General features: G+C 36.9%; 1 long non-coding RNA gene across 1 annotated transcript in view; it reads right to left on the bottom strand.

Annotated features, from left to right (window-relative positions):
- LOC146587318 (uncharacterized) overlaps positions 1–13,053 on the bottom strand; it is a 32,296-nt gene extending 19,243 nt beyond the window's left edge. The window contains exons 1-3 of the long non-coding RNA XR_014897662.1: positions 12,555–13,053; positions 10,967–11,019; positions 500–658 (exon numbers count right to left, since the gene is read on the bottom strand). This is a non-coding gene — a long non-coding RNA (uncharacterized LOC146587318). The remainder of the gene's footprint in view (positions 1–499; positions 659–10,966; positions 11,020–12,554) is intronic.
- Positions 13,054–13,378: the final 325 nt, after the last annotated feature.

Below are 13,378 nucleotides of genomic sequence, written 5' to 3'. Positions count from 1 at the left end.
AAACACAAACTCACATGAAAAAACTGAGCATACCTTTCTCTACAACTTACTGAAAAAAACAAACTCTAAAGAGATGAAATTTTGCAAAATAATAAATATGTATTTATAAATGCATATCTTCAGCGAATCAATACTAAAAGATATTGGCAAAGCTGAAAATAGTTCTAGACTACAAATAAGAACTATAGCATATTAGGCATAAAAGTCAGGATTCATTGTGTGATGTCTGAAGGTTGTTGTTTTCAACATGGTGTACACTAGAAAATGAGCCATTTGGTATTTTATAGAATCTACTTCCATGGATTACTAAAAACTGAATTCAAGATATTAAATACAATATAATATTATTTATATTCAACAGAAGTGTTAAAAGTGCAACTCCAATATCTTTATATGTTAGTAAAAGATACAAGTATTTAGCAGAACTTTAAATACTTCACCTTTTGAGAGAAACCTTGATTCAAATCTGAAACGATAAAAAGTAGTAGTTACTACTCACCTTAGCAAAGCTTGTGAGATTTGGCCTAATCTTGTTGTCGTTATGTCTATCAACTGTAAAAGAATTGAAAGAACTAAAGATTCAAGTTGGTCTGGTCCCAAGGCTAGCACATTTTCCTGATGGCATTGATCTATACTTTCCTTCTTCTCTGATACAATGCTGCAAGGAAAAAAAAAAAAAAAAAAAAAAAAAAGTCAGCTGTGCCTCTTTGCACACACAAATTACAGCAGCCCAGTGATTAAAAATTAATAATTCACTTTCCCTCAAAACAAAACATTCCAAATAATACATTTGGGTATCCCTTTTTGCAGTCCAATTCTTAAATGATTAAGCTTCACATAAGACCATTGTTGCAAGCATGTTTGGATTAGAAACCTTTAAGTAAAACATATGCTGAGTTCCTGATACATCACTGCAAAAGCTGAGACACTAAACACCTCCCTTCCTAAATACCATAAGACATGAAAATATGGAGTGATAATATTATAGTAGGACATCATTGGTATCATCACATACTATTCCACAGTAGAATGGAATAGTATAGATTTTATAAAAATTATTTAACCAGAGCTTAGATAATCTAATAGTTCTCCTTCCTACATTGTTTCTTGTTTCTGAGACTGGAATCACCTTTTGTTACGTATTACAACATTTTACTGCAGTATTCGTAATAAAGGCAAATTACRCACAGAAATTTAGGGACGATGCAAGTGTTCAGAATCTCTCAGGCTGAGATTTGTAGTAATAGAGTGTCTCCTAATCAGAAATCAGGTTTTAGATTTTAAGATTGAACTCAGTCTTGAGTTGCTAATAAAAGTATGAAATTATTTCATCTGTAGATGAAAATCCGAGATGTTAACAGATTTAACCTGCAACTTGGCTTCACAGGTACTATCTAAAATTCTCTTTTTTTGCATCACAGTCACCTTGAAACACGTGCGGATTGTGGCATTATAGTCACCACTCTCTCTCACAGTGCTTTCAAATTTGACAAAAGTATTATTTTGTACTAGTCTCTGATTGACCAAGAGACATTTACCATGTCACTGTCATCCCCATATGCAAACACTATGTTTCATTTTGATCATGGATTTATTACTCAAGCACTTAACACCCACCACTTCCCATGCTTGGCAATATGAATTACTACTGAAATGCTAACATTATGATAAACACCCCGCTTTCATTTAATGATGGGTTCATCTAAAAGTGTATCTTTCCTAGTCACTAGAAAAACTCCAGTTACTTGACCTTACAATTTTGGAAATACAGTCTTTTCATGCAAGAAAATAACCTAGAAGGAAAAAAAAAAAAAAAACAACCTAATACTTTGATTATACTTCATTTAAATTTTTGGAGTGTGTATTACCTCATCTCCATAGACTCATTCAAACTGTTGATTTCCACCTTTAAAAATGTGGAAAATTTGAATCCTAAATTGTTTGCAAATCAACTTTCCCCCTACATATTACTACAATAGTTGATGGTTGTTTTTTTTTCCTGTATTAATAACTACAGTGATACCAAAGTAGTGGTCTATGTTTTAGATTGTTTTTTTTTTTTAAAAAAAAAATGATTTCAGCTTGCTCTGGTTACTGAAATTTTCCTCCCGAGTTTGGTGGCCTGGAAAGCCTCTATTGCAGGCAAGGAGTTTTTTTAACCCATGTTGCAGCTCTAAGCTGCTGTGTCAGGGCTTGCTACTGGACCTATGCTACTCAGACTCTTCATGGGTGATTTTTAAATCTGAAATGAAATTCAGGAAAATAACTTTTTTTTAAAAAAAAAAAAAACTGATCTTCATTCAGAATGATCTACATCTGTATCTTTTGATTTCTTAATCTTCTCCTTGTTAACCATGTTATGCACWGCTTTTGATTTAAGATGAAGAACAATGGGGCTATTTGCATAAAATAACCAGGTAATCATCTTAAACAGCAAACTTCAAAATTGTAAGTTTTGTAATATATTTTTAAACCTCTGAAATTCATATACAAATGTTTATGAATGGTCTCCTGCTTTAAATGCTTTAGCATTTAAAACCTGAAGTGTCAGAAAATTTTCACAACACAAAACACATTAAAGCAAAAGAAAGAATACACATCCCTTCCACTAATTTGTTAGACTGATTATTCTCCTCCATCTCTGATTGACAGGGGATGACAGATTTCACAGGCAAAAACTAAAAGGATTGCTAATACGGCTCGAYAGAACAAAACTGGAAAGCACAAATTCTTCTCATGGCATTTCTGGTATATGACATACAGAATCATGTAACTCCTGTGTATACCAGCAATTGGTAAAATTAAACTCCACCGATCATGAACTAACAATTCTTGTAAATCCAATTTGACAATCAAGTTCTTCACTGATTTGGTTGTTCTTTTTCTGAGACATTAGTATGAACAGTATCTTGTCGTCTACCTATAGATAAATCAGAGATCACCTCCCATCTGGGTGCAGTCAGTTGAAAGACTAATACTGTTAACAAGTTTGTTTAATTATTGTGGCTGTAAACATCTATAAGTGTGCATTATATTAATATTATAGTATTTTCACTTGGGAACAAAAAAAAGTGTTTTTAAGATTGTGCTTCCAGAAAAAGAGTTTGGGTGTTTTTTTCTGAAATTCCTTTTATTATATTAACAATAATATGTTACTGGGACTGGACAGGAAATAAAGCAAATCCCTTGAAAATACAATAAAATTTGAAAAACAGCTAAACAGCACAGGACACAGCCGCAGAAGAAGTTGAATGTCATTGAGCACTTTAAGGCATAAGATATTTAGTTACAGGTGTATGAAAGAGCAGTTTTGTTCTCCTTTCTGTTAGCTTTCAAGATACTTCAAGTTTAGGAAGAATACACAAATAACATCTCGATGGACACTTTAATTTTCTTAAGGAGTTTTAAAAAATTTTTTATTAGACCTCTTTTCCATATTCATCTTAAAAAAAWTTTTTTCCTAAGCTCCAAATATTTTCAGAGAATTCCCTTACTCATTTAAGATATGAACCTAAAATGAAAGAAATCACCATTTCTCACATGCTCAGCCTCCAGATGCAGAACTTTTAGCCATGATCTTCTGCATCTCAAAGCAAATCTCACACACTAATGATAATTCTTTTTCTTCTTGCTTTTACATCCAACTGTTTGTGTGTCTATTAATATTGTAGCTTTTTAGGTAAAGGAAAAGATAAGTCAGATGCTACAAACAAATGACAGGAATATGATTCAACAAAAAGTTGGTTCACATGTTTGTCACCTAACAAGTTTCTGTTGGTACTTTGTAATTATTTTCAGTCTTTCAGATTAAAAATCATGAAAATATGATATGCTTTTTAAGCTTCTATTTTGAATATTTCAAGTTGACRTTTATTTTTTTTCAGTATTGTCTAGCATATGTTCTAGCCAAATTAGCTGACAGCGAGAGAGAGATGACAAACACAACAGCCTTTCATCTTTCTCTGAAGAAAAAACCTTTAGAGGAAATCAGCAATTACATTACAACAGGCCTTTCTTCAAATTCATAAAAAATACATGTGAGCAATTGACTAAATGGAAGAAATTCAGAATAACTAATGGCAGAATTTCTATGAAACTACATTTGCAGTAATCAGAAACAAAGCTGTACTGAGTACAGCCATCATTGAATTTTTCCATGTGGTTGCCCTTAGGCACTTATGACTGCAAAGGTAATTTTCAAAATGTGAACTAAATATTCAACAATGCAGTAATATCAGACACTGTAGATAATTCAACAAGAAAAACTGTAATATCTATAAGCATGTCCATTTTTGAGGTGGTTAAATATTAACCTAGGGGACTAATGATAATATAACTACTGTCTTTTAATTATCTCACTTGCTGATATCAGCATGTAAGAGGAAAGATACTAAGAGCATATTGATTTCCTGGGAGGTGCCTTGCTCTGGTGCCCCAGAAGGATAAATGCTTTTTTCTTTTTCTTTTTTCCTCCAAAACTTGAGAGAGAATCTTCAATAGTTATTCTGTATATCACCATTTATAACAACTATACAGCTATATACAAAAGAACTAGAAAAGAAACCTATTTCTGAATTAGAAACTTATGCTTAAACTGTTTTGTGAAGAAAAATACATTTAAAAACTAGCACTGAAGGAAATATTCTTGGTTAGATATTTTTAGATATTTTTTCCCAAATTAAACAGTTTTGAAGACTAGATTCAATAGTCCCTTGCGCTGAAGTACAAGAAGCATTTAAAAATGGAAATCAAAAATGATCAGCCTATTTCCCTTGTTCATACTGAATAAAATAAAACAAGTGAAAAAACAGCATTTACCATAGTCAGCACAGCCTTGCTTATAGCCCCACTACTTTTCAAAGTAATCAAGGTATTGATTACTTTTTAAGAGATGGAAAATACAGGAAGAATTTTTTAAGACTAGACAAAAAATTCAGGACTTCATAGAATTCAGTTTGAGGTACCAAAGCCATCCTAACAACAAAAAAAATGGAAAATGAGAGGGAGAGAGGGAGATGGAAGGAGCATGCATGTATGTAGGTACATTTCTACCACTAGGTTATGGAATCAATTTTCCTAGTTTTTGAAAGGAAAGTACATTTGATTTAATTCCTGGGTTTCAAGGAACACAGCAGGAAGGCCAGGTGCAAATCAGAAAGAATTAGGATGTCACTAGGAATCCAAAGAGACTCCAGTTTCTATTTTTTACAGAAACAAGTCTTCTGGCTTACAAGCCTAAGCAGTAGAAAAGTTGTTGCTTTCTGTGGACATGACTTGAATATATTCATGCCTCAAGTCTGTTAACTGCTGGCACTATGGCTATTCCAAGTCTCATTTTGACTGCTCAAAGCATGCTCCAGACTGCAATATTGTGCCAGGTACCATCCTTCAGACAAGAATTGACAAGCTAAAGGGGACTCTCCACCCAGCTTCCATTTTAAGCATTTATGAATGATAAATTTGCTGTCGAGTCTAACTCTGATTCCATATGCACCTTCAAAGATCATCAGATCATCAAAGATCCAGCACATGATGTTTATATTCTTTAAATAAAAAAACTTTGTAAACTAACAGCATCTGAGCCCAACCTTTTGCAAATTCCTATTMCTGCTTTTTCCTTCAATCCAGCTGCACTCTTTCCTTCCTATCTCAGTTAAGCAATTCCCCTTTCTTATTGAGTATCTAAGTTTGTATCAGTAGGAATTCAAAATGCCTCACTATTCAGATCAAGCACACGAAACTACAAATAAGCTAAGTTGCAAGCTGAGGAAACAAAACAAACCTTTGTCTCCAGTGCGTTGTCAACACTGCAAGACTGCAACGCTTACAGCTGACCAAGAAATGCTTAATAAAGGTAAGAGAAGAACAGACAAAAAGGAAGAGAGGAGAAAATGAAAAAGACTTACTGATATAATGAGGTGGGAAGGTTTTTTGGTTCAGTTAAGCTCCTGATTGCCACAGGCTTCTTATATGAACTTAGACAAGACACAGTCATACTGTGCTTTGTGTTTCTTTCGTGAAACAGGAATAAAAAAACTGTTTTTTTACTAGGCTTTGAAGAGATGCATCAGCTTCAATATAATGGATCAGTATCGGTGGGCAGCAAGGCCTGGCTGCTCTGCAAGGGGTGGTAAGCCAGGAGCCAAGTGCGCTAACAAGGCAGCAATGACCTCATCTACAAGGAGCTCAGTGCTGAGTCAGCTAGTCAGGGTCAGAATCAGCTCTGAAACAGCGATCAGGGTCAGCTGTAGCCCAGCGATCACCCAGCAAGGCAGGTCTGAGGTCAAGCCAGGAAGCCAAACCTGTGAGTTCAGATCAGGGCCAGAATTGAGGAGATAAAGACTGAGGGCAGACACAGCTGCTCAGCACAGCTGGGATGTAGCACAGCTGAGGACCAGTGATAAAGCTTCATCTTAAACAGCAGCTCACAAAAGAAAGAAGGTGCAGGCCCTTGCATCTAGCTTTCTTCACAACAGCTCTTGTCAGTGAAAGAGCAGCTAGCTAAACTCCTTAACTCGGCCAACAAAATTGAAAGGGAAGAATGTGCTCAGAGCCCTGATAGTTGGGGCCAGCTCCAAAGTCCCTCTCAAACCATTGTTTTCAAAACTCTTAACATTAGTACTCATAATTTAATGGATTTTTTCCCTAAAGTTGTGATAATCCATAATGTCTTATACAAAATGCAAAAACAGATGACATATAAAGGATTAAACATTTATCCTGACACTTCAAATAATCTAGTTTTCCATCAACTCAAAGAATCTAATGAACTACTAATCATCAGAATTTTATTATGTTGTGCATAAACTTTTATGATAAATTATAGATTCACTGTTAATGTAACTTTGCTGATGTCTTCAGCTATAACTGTAAGTATAACTATTCCCCAGGAACATTACCCCTCTTTATTTCAAGGYTTGCAATATATATTAAAAAAAAACAATTTTTACATGACAAGAAGGATGCACAGTTTATAGTAAACCAATAGGTGTAACTACATACTGATGTCTAGAACCACATTTCTAAAGTTTAGAAATAAAGCTAAATATTGAAAGAGGAAAGTTCTTAAGTTATGTACTTAAATTCAGAGGACTTAAGAACAGGCTGAAAATACGCCTGTGCTTAAATACTCTACTGCATAAGAATTAAGGAAAATATCCTTTAGCCTTTCAGTTCTGCTTTGAAGTCCAACTTTTGATGGTTACTGATTGTTATCTACCAGACCTCAGACATTGCCTTTACTTCTGCACTTTTGGAAGTTAACGGGAATTTCCAGGCGATATATTAGGAAAAGAACCACACAGCTTTACTTTGGAGCAGGAGCAATTTCATATGAACTGACTTTTAATTTTTTTATTGTCAGCAACAGTGGGATTGCTCTATGAAGAGAGGCAATCCAGGAGCCCAGGGTGACTACGCACTGATAGAGGCAGTGACCTTGCTAGCAGGGTTGCAGTCCCACAGCACCGAGTCATGAGAGCAGAACCGGGTTGGTGACAGTGACGGGTTCTGTTGACAGTCCAGTGATCATCAGAGACATGAAAGGTGACAAGTCAGGTCAGTGGTCAGTCAGGGAAGTCTAGTCAACAACTATGGGGCAAGGCTGAGCACAGGTTGGGTGAGGACTGGGGCCAGAGCTTAAACAGAGCTCCCAGGTAGAGATCTCACACAAAGCTGCTCAGGATAGATAAGGCCTACTGGTGCACACAAGGTCCTGGCATTTCTTGATGGCTTAACATTAGATTTCACTACCTTGATATTTTAAGAATTCACAGAAAGAAAAATAAATCTCATGTTAGATACAAGAAGCAGCCTCAGGTTCTTGTGCAAACATCCTAGTCACCAGAATTTACTGCTTTTAGAGAACTATTTCTATTGACATATGCAATATACATGTTTACAAAGGATCTTAGAAAGAACATAAATTACTTAAGAAAGGAAGAGAGGAAATGGTTAACAAACAGGAAAGAGCAATGGCTAAGTGTTGTCAGTAATACTCTATTATTTTTCAGAGATTTCAAAATGCTTCACAAAGAAGCTGAAGAAAAGGAAAAAGAGCAAATAAAGGAACTGTGCCTGAGCCACGCAGTAGATCCAGATCACAGAACACAGACCTCTTGAATTTACAGTGGATCAAAATCTGAACAAGAATCAACAATACTGTACTGTTTCAAAAAAAATTATCATACTTGTATGTCAATTTTATATCAAATATGCCCCTTCTTTTTAATGAGGAGATAATCACAGAAAAACAGGGCTCTTAAGACATCTAGCGAGGTCACCTCATCCATTGCCATAACCCAAAATAGGATCAAATAGATCAGGTAAGTGCTCCAGATTATAGTTAACTCTCTCCGAGGTGATAATTGTAATGTGAATCAGTTTCCTCAWACAGACAGCCATATAGCCCCAGAAAAGCTTATGCTAACATAAGGCAGTGTGAGAGAAAGTGAGTAGCAAGGAGAGGAAAGGCAGTGACGGTTTATACTAGCTGGCTTATACTAGTATGAAGTGTTGAACTACGGCACAACTTGTTTTCATTGAATATGTTCCTTGTTATTTTCTTAAACAGTATTTTTCAGAATTGTAAAGATTATTTTAAAATTTAATTCTGTTACGTGCAGCTTTTTGTCACCTACCAGACTAATAACCGTATTCTCGACTCCATCATCTACATTGCTAATAAAAATACCAACCAGAAGCAGACAAACTTTAGGAATCCAGCAATATAGTCTTCTTTTCAAGGGTGAACTATTTTTGGGTATCCAACCAGTTCTGTATAGCCCTTATAATTGATTTATCTAGACCATATTTCTTTAACTTATCTAGACCGTATTTCTTTAATTTTTTAATTAAAATGTCAGCTTAATTAGATTGACACTCACATGACAACAGGTTGTCCACTTCTGTCCTTTTCCTAAATCATTCTTTGTTGCAGGAAAAAAAAATCAAGTTACCTGGCATGATTTATGACACGTCCATGTTGATTGTTCTCATTTCTGGTTGTCATCTAGGTGCTAATAATARTTCACGTTCCAAGATTTTTCTGAGGATTTACATTAAAGAAATTGACCAATCTGTATTTCTCAGCTCCTGCCTCCCTCTTTAATAAGAGCAATTTACAGTTGCTTCTTCTGCTTTTCAGCATCTCATTCATCTTCCTAGAGCTATTAGATATAATTGCTTATGGGTTCTGATACTAATTCAGACAGTTCTTTAATTATCCTTGGATCATATCGATCAGACTCATAAATCAGATGTTTCCAAATTGTATGACAGCTCCTAATCTGTTCTCTCYCCATTCTGGGCTAAGATCTTTGCATCATTTCTCCTAGGTATCTGCTTGCAGGTGGTTTTTTTATGAAGTCTGACAAGACGAAGAGAAAAATTACTTTAGCTTTCTAAAGTAATTTGCTGACAGATTTTCTTCTCTATTGAGTAGAGAAGTTTTCTTCTCTGTCTTCCTGTTGTTATTAACAGAATAATTCTTGTTATCTTTGATGTCTCCTAACAGTTCAATCCTCTCATGACATCTTTTTAATCTTCTAGTCTTTATACTTAGTAGTCTGACCTGTCTTGATTTATATTTTCTTCTTACGCTTAAGGTCAATAATGAGCTCATACTGTGGTCAAGCTAACCTTACTATTATCCTTATTCTACCCAAAAGTGAGAAAAATGTGTCCTTAGAATTATTTTTCTAAGAACTGTCCCTTTTCTTAGCTCCTTATTTCCTTAGACTTCCTTCCTACGAGATCTTAGCCACTAATTCCCTAAGTTTTTCGAAGCTTTCCTAAAGTCTTTTGTTTTCTTTTTTAGTTGTTTTCCCTCCTTTCTTTCCTATCAACAAACAACTCCTTTTGAAAATGTTCTTGCACAAAACACTGCCCACTTTTACATTCTCAGCCAGGTCTTCCTCACTGGTTAGAGTGAGGTTAGAATAAGTAAGAGACTTATTTCTAGTTGTTTTCTACACTCTCTGTAACAAAACCAAACAAATTGACCAATTCCTCCTATTCTTATGTCCAATCCATGTTCTTTTTCCCAATAGATGTCCAAGTAGTTAAAATGCCTTATTACTTGCTGACTACACAGTTTAACTGAAACCCAACTGGTGTAGAAATAATCCATACAGTGATTAATCCTTCTTGCAATACACTGCTGAAATAATCTATGTCTAAAAAAGACTCTTGCTTTTAGGAAGTCTCTTACGTATTCATATAGATACAATGTAAGACAAGCCCTTAGTAAACTCAGAGTTTTGCTGATAGAATTACATTCATTCATTATTACAAAATCCTCTCTATACACGTTAAGAAACAGACTATTTTGCCACTGCTGTTACATTTTCACTTATTAAATTTTGAAAGAGGCTATAGCAATCTCTCGTATTCTCACTTTCCTGTTCTAATGGGTTCCTCATTAATCCACTGCTAAGATTAAGATCTAAGCTATTGTCATCTAAATGACAATAATAAGCAAATTGAGTAATCAATAATTAAGTGGATCAGCCTTGAACATCTGAATGTTTCAACTGGTTCTCATGTACTGTGATTGTAATTTGTTTCCTTTCTTTACTTTATGATTTTGTATATTTTGTAAATAATATTTATTACTTTTATATATTAAATACATATTCTTTCTCCAAAGATTTATTGCAACCTTTATTGAGAGGTTTCTATATTTAACAATCGTAACAAGATCCCCCCAACAAGAAATAGCACTAATGTCAACAGTTTGGCAGTTTTTTTCTTTCCTTATTTCTAAAACATAAGAATACTATTTATAAAGACAAGCACAGATTATTTTCTCTCAGGGGGTCTACCAACTGGATCATCTGCTGCTCTGAAAAAAAAGAGATACATCTCTTTTCACTCCCTTAACCATACACAGTAAAATAGTTACTTCTGCTAAAAGCAATGGCAGACAGCCTTGTATCTTGCATCTGTATTTCATCTTGTCTCTCACCTTTTGCAGTGTCTCTGGTCTGCTTCTGGGAATTCTCATTTCCTGAACTCCTCCTGTGAAGAGAAAGTGACCTATAATCAGAAGAGCAATAGATTGTCAGGCATTCTTACCTCAGATACAGCAATTTCTTTAGACTGTTTTCACAAGGAAATGAGTCTTAAGCACTCATGCTCTATCAACCTTTTCCCTCATAACTGAACACACGCAAGAGATCCAAATGTGTGTGCAAGTGAGCAAAAGACCAGAATATGAGTACAGCAAAAGACCAGAATATGAGTACAGCAATGATCTGTTTTGATCAGCTGGAGACAAGCCCATGGTGCATTTGTATTTTTGAACTAGCCTGAGCTGGAATGCTGGTTTGGAGCAGTCAGTATTTTCTCAAAACATGAAGATGTATGAGGTGGTGTTATCCCCTACATTGCTGAACTACTAGACCTCTTCACTTTTGAGAGGGGTCTGGTGAGAAAATTGAAAATTCAGAAAGCCCCTGGAGACAGGAAGGAAGCTTGAAGGCAAGGGATTGTTGGGACATTCCTTAGGCTTTTGGGCCTCCAATATTGGTAACGCTTAGGGGTACAAAAAGGAATCAGGAAGGAGTTGGGGTTGTGTGGGGAAAATAAGGGAACAGTAAATACTGAGGTAAGAGAATGTAGATTATATATGTATAGGAAAAAATGAATTTTGCTGCTCATAAACATTTTTTACTTTCAGATGAAAATTTCACTTCTCATACCACCCTCGCAACACAGGCATTATTATCACCTTTTCATAATTGTGAAATTTTGGCAAGAAATTGGACTATTTGCCTACATGCAATAAAAATCATAGTGCTGAATAAAATTCGAGAGTCCATATAATATAAATGTCTCTGGAATAGAAACTGTTCCAGAAGATATACCAGTGTAGCATCAGTGTAGTTAGTGTAGACAGTCTTCAGAATATCCTTGACAACTGATAGTTTAAGGATAACCAGAAGCATACAATAGCTACAGTCTTTGAAACATAGTCTATTTTCAATTAAATCTATGTAAAGAAGTCTGCCTGATTTCCCCACTTGTAATAATGCAAGCTCCCAAAATGAAATGCATGAGCTCCTGATAAACTGAGCACTCTAGATTTACTGTTACACTGTAATAATTGTCACACACAGGCTGTAATGAAACAGTAATACAAACTGTTCCCAGTACAGCACGCATTATATAGTGCCTTACAGAACCAGAAATGACTAGCTGCACCCAGGCAATGGACAGGCTCTCTTAAGCGAAATCTATAAAGTGAGACAGCTGTYGGGTGTATTCACTTACAGTTCTAACTACCTTGACAGTATCTACTTAAACCATTATTCTGCCTAGATCTCCATCTGCCTTTGTCCTTCAGATAGAAACAGAATTGCATTTTTGCAGCGCAATTACTTCACAAACCCATAAACTAGTCGACTCTAAGAGCCAAACCTGGCCTCTTTTTGCAAAGACTCCGTTTTGCAGGTATGCGTGTATATCATTTATGCATGCGTATAAGTGGTGTGTCTACTGTACACATTGGATGTGACCACAATCTCCACATAAAATTGACTGCATGTACTTACCATCCATGCAGACAGGGACTAAGCTGAGGCCCCTCTGAAGTTTGGCCTTCCATGGTGTGCTGGAAAGAAGCAGGCCACTGCAATTTCTCGACTAATACTTGCTGCAATGGCACTTGCAAAACTAGTTTATCAAGTTAATGCTGCTTGTTGAATCAGCTCAGCAAACAGCACTGTGTTTATGAGCACCCAGCTCCACAAAGCCAGCAGGGCAGGAGCCGGAGCCCTAGCAGCACAGAAAGAACTATTTTTGGCTCTTTCACTTCCTCTCTGCCGATTGTACGGAGAGGAGCTGGGTCGAGTGAGGACGCCAGAACAACCCTCGAGTGTCTCATGGAGGCTGGTTTTGAAAGAGAGAAAAAGGAAAGGGAGGCGGCTGAGGGAAAGCAGAGGAAGGAGAAACAAGAGAGGAAGGAGAGCAAGGGGCACCTAGCAGAGGACGAAGAGGAAGAAGTAGCCGCGAAGGAGAGAGGAGGAGGCGGGTAGAGGAGGCAGCCGCGAGAGGCGGGAGCAGCTGAGGCGAAGGGAGGAGCGGGCGGGCGAGCGCAGCCAATCCAGGGGGGCTCGTCCATTTTTCGGTGCCAGTCAGGCACGTCAGTGGGGTGATGCTACGGCGCTGGGAAGGGGCTGGGAGAGCCGCGGGAAGCGGTGGCCGTGAGGCACAGCCCGCCCGCTCGGGCTCGTAGGCACCGCCGCGCGCGCCCGCCGCCGCCGCTGAGGGGAACGCTGCTTCCTCCCTCCCCCCGCCCCACCCCGCCCGCCCAGGCCAGCCCCATGGCTGGGGGTGCCGGGCCTGCTTCTGAGCCGCGCTCCCTAACGGAGCCCAT

This window comes from Rhea americana, unplaced genomic scaffold (genome assembly GCF_003343005.1).
Source record: "Rhea americana isolate MKP2758 unplaced genomic scaffold, rheAme1 scaffold_6, whole genome shotgun sequence".
In the NCBI taxonomy this organism is placed as follows: domain Eukaryota; kingdom Metazoa; phylum Chordata; class Aves; order Rheiformes; family Rheidae; genus Rhea; species Rhea americana.
The sequence above is the reverse complement of the archived record's forward strand: the minus strand, read 5'-3'. Positions and strand labels throughout refer to the sequence as shown.